The sequence below is a fragment of the Chinchilla lanigera genome, unplaced genomic scaffold, assembly GCF_000276665.1.
Source record: "Chinchilla lanigera isolate Chin_1 unplaced genomic scaffold, ChiLan1.0 scaffold00061, whole genome shotgun sequence".
Taxonomy (NCBI): domain Eukaryota; kingdom Metazoa; phylum Chordata; class Mammalia; order Rodentia; family Chinchillidae; genus Chinchilla; species Chinchilla lanigera.
In genome coordinates, this window is record NW_004955462.1 from 4,007,987 (window position 1) to 4,011,462 (window position 3,476).

The following is a 3,476-nucleotide window of genomic DNA, read 5'->3' on the forward strand; positions in this document are numbered from 1 at the left end:
TGTGTGTGTGTGTGTGTGTGTAGGTGAGTGGATAGAGACAAACCTACAGACAGAGCAAATGTGGCCCAGGGTTAACAACTGGTGGATCTAAGAAAGGACTTTACAGATGTTCATTGCTACTTCTTGCACCTTGTCTGTAAATCTGAAATGTTTTAATACAAAGTTGGAAATAGAAAAAAATACCTGCTGTCTTTGTCTGTTCTTTCATTTATAAGAGGAATCCATCGACTTGTTACCTACGATGAAATTAATGAGTTAAGCCATGATGTAGATCTTCTTTGAAAAACACTATCCCTTAGATCTTTAAAATTCAAAACTGAAAATCAATTTTGAAAGTGCCCCATTAAAACTTAACTATGAGGGCTGGGAGACGTAGCTCAGTGGCGTAAGCGCCTGCCTGGCAAGCGCAAGGTCGTGAGTTCGATCCCCAATACCGAAAACAAAACAAAACAAAACAACAAAAAACACTTAACTATGAAATAAACTAACTAGATATAGTCATGCATTCATACCTTATCAATAGAATGTTTATTATTAACAGCATAAACTATGCAGATGACATTAGCCTAAAAGAAAAATTAACAAATTAGTGCCATTTAAAACAAATTATAAACAGTAATATTTATTTACCAACTAGCTAATATATTAAGGCCAAAGGAAAAATAAATCTGGAGAAAAAAAAAGCTTGCTTTGTAACAGAAAAATATTCCTAAGACATTACAACTTACAGCAAAAATACACACACAAAATCAGCAGTTACAATAAAGAATTAAAATTCTTGGTGAGAAAATGAAAAGAAAAACAGAAAAATCATCACTATTTTTCCACCAAAACAAACCTCTCCGCAACTATTTTTTTTAACTCACCTGTGATATTTCTTGATGAAGTTGCTCATCACTCTGTTCGGCTTCTACAAATGACAAAAATTCAGCAGTTCGTATTTTAAGCACTGTCATAAGTAAGTGCTTTCACAGTCAAGTTAAGTATCGACACCACGCCCACCTAACATCCCTCAAAATGACCTGGAGGTTAGCATCAGGCTAGGTGGAAAGACGGGCAAGCCAGGGAAGAGCCAGGTGAACTATGCCAAGGAAACTGGCTAGCCATGCAAGACCAGACTACAAGAGGATAGCTCAGACACAGGAGGGCAGGGCCAGTGTGTGATAAATCTAGGCCCGCATCTGGTCCAGAGTTGAGGAAGGTCAGGCAAGAAAGACCAGCAACCCCAGCTGGAAGACTGAGTGCTTCAGAGTCAGCAGTTCAGACAGAGTCCCTACACACAAAGTCAAAGGCCAAATGAGATGCTGAGATACTGAGATCACCTTGGCTTACTTGTTGCCTTCCCCCCAGTCGGCCTATTACTTCCCACATGTAAACTGGTCATACCTTCAATACCTTCCCACATCTTCAGTAATTAACAGATTAAGGCTTTACATCTAAGGCTAGTTATAAGACTTATTTTTGTTTGTTTGTTTGTTTTGGGTTTTTTCCCAGTATCAGAAATCAAACTCACGACCTTACGCTTGCCAGGCAGGCACTGTGCCGCTGAGCTAAATCCCCAGCCCCTATAAGACTTATTGAGGCAGAAGAGATTTGGTCTTCCTCAGCTTCTAGAACAGTACTGTCCAACAGACATACAAGGTAAACCACATACATAATAGTTAATTCTCCAGTAGTTATTCTTAAAAAACTGAAAATTTTATTGACCCTCGAAAACACAGAAAATTAAAACTTCAGAGCCGGGCGTGGTGGAGCACGCCTGCAATCCTAGCACTTGGGAGGCTGAGGCAGGAGGATTGCTGCAAGTTCGAGACCAGCCTGGCTACAAAGTGAGCTCAAGGCCAGCCTGAACTGCATAGCGAGACCCTGTCTCAAAAAGACCAAAAAAAAAGAAAGAAAGAGAAAAAGACTAACCAACGGCTTCAGACATTCTTTGAATTTAATGCGTAATTATATTCACATCTATATAAAAATTCAAAGGGAAAAAGTTACTCTTAAAATCCTATGTCAGTAAAACCTTCCTGGAAGTGGTTATATAATATACATGACATGTATACTACTTTGTAGCACAAAATTTCTCAGAACAACACATGAAAAACAGAACAATTTATATTTATAAAAAGTACTGTTTCATGAACAAATAAAACTCAAAAAAAAGGTGATCAGAGTACTATAGGGCAACTAATGCCCTGGTCTCTCAAAATCCCTCACAAAATCCTTCCCAAAAGGAGACAGATTCACAAGTAGTTCAAGTTTTGTTCCCTCACGTTACTTTTTCTTCTTTCTCTTTGTACCTGCTTCCAGCTGAAACTTAACCTCCTCAGCTGTGAGAGCCCAAGTTTCTTCTCTGCTCTCCTGACTTCTCCTTAACGGTGGCCATGTCAATTTTTAATTGCAGCGGAAGCTTCCTTAGGTTTTGCAACTGGCTTTTGTTTCGGTGGAATAAATGCTTCATTTTCTTCCTCTTGTCTTTTGCTGAGAGCTTCTGCTTGTTTAGCCTTTATTGCTCCCATTTTCTATTTGCCTTCAAAAAGCATTCACCACTAGCCAATTCTTTGTCCATCTGACTTTCTGGCTGTGGTGATGGGAATGGCGTACACTCTCTGAACATTTTCAAAAGTTTAGTAAGAATCTGTTTTCAAAATCCAGATGCTAGCCAGGCATGGTGGTGCAGGCCTACAATCCCAGCACTTGGGAGGCTGAGGCAGGAGGATCGTTGCGAGTCCGAGACCAGCTTGGGCTACAAAGTGAGCTCAAGGCCAGCCTGAACTGCATAGCGAGACCCTGTCTCAAGAAGACAAAAAACAAACAAACGAAGAAAACCCAGGTGCTGGCAGCACACTCCTGTAATTCTAGTGCTTGGGAGGCTGAGACAGGAATGCCCTGAGTTCAAGACCAGCCTGTGCTACATAGTGAGTTCAAGACCAGCCCAGAACACATAGCAATACCCTGTCTCAAAACAAAACACAATAAAAAACAGAAAATCTGTTTTCATGACTTAAATTAACCTAGGGCTTCTCCTACAGACCTCACCCATTACCTGAGTAATCCACAATGTGTGTTGGGACTCTCTCAGGGGTGACATCAGCTGGAATGGTGATTTCTTCTGCCCGAGGGGGAACCTTTGCTCACAAACAGAAAAAGAAAAGTGTTTGAATATCATCAATCAAACTTGTTAACAGGTCATGTAAATTTATCTACATCAGCCCCTTTCACCCATAACTGTCCTTACAGTACTTGCTGTATTTTTTTGTGTGTGTGATTCTGTTTTCATCACACTGGCTACACTTTTAAATGCTTATTTTTGTGCTTTCCCACAAAAACAAATACATATTAAAGCTACACAATAAGACCTTTTTTAAACAACCAATAATAAAAGCAAAAATATTTTTCTCTCTTTAAAAAAACATGTGCCTTTCTATCTCTATAGGCAGAGGACACATTAAAGATACTTCAAGTCTATCATAGACTAAAAC

At 39.6% G+C, this 3,476-nt stretch overlaps 1 long non-coding RNA gene across 1 annotated transcript; it reads right to left on the reverse strand.

Annotated features, from left to right (window-relative positions):
• Window positions 1-182: 182 nt before the first annotated feature.
• LOC102024098 lies at window positions 183-3,148 on the reverse strand. Its single transcript, XR_263093.1, has 4 exons — window positions 3,041-3,148; window positions 867-910; window positions 513-566; window positions 183-236 (listed from the first exon to the last, which is right to left on the reverse strand). It is a non-coding gene; the product is annotated as an uncharacterized LOC102024098 (long non-coding RNA).
• Window positions 3,149-3,476: the final 328 nt, after the last annotated feature.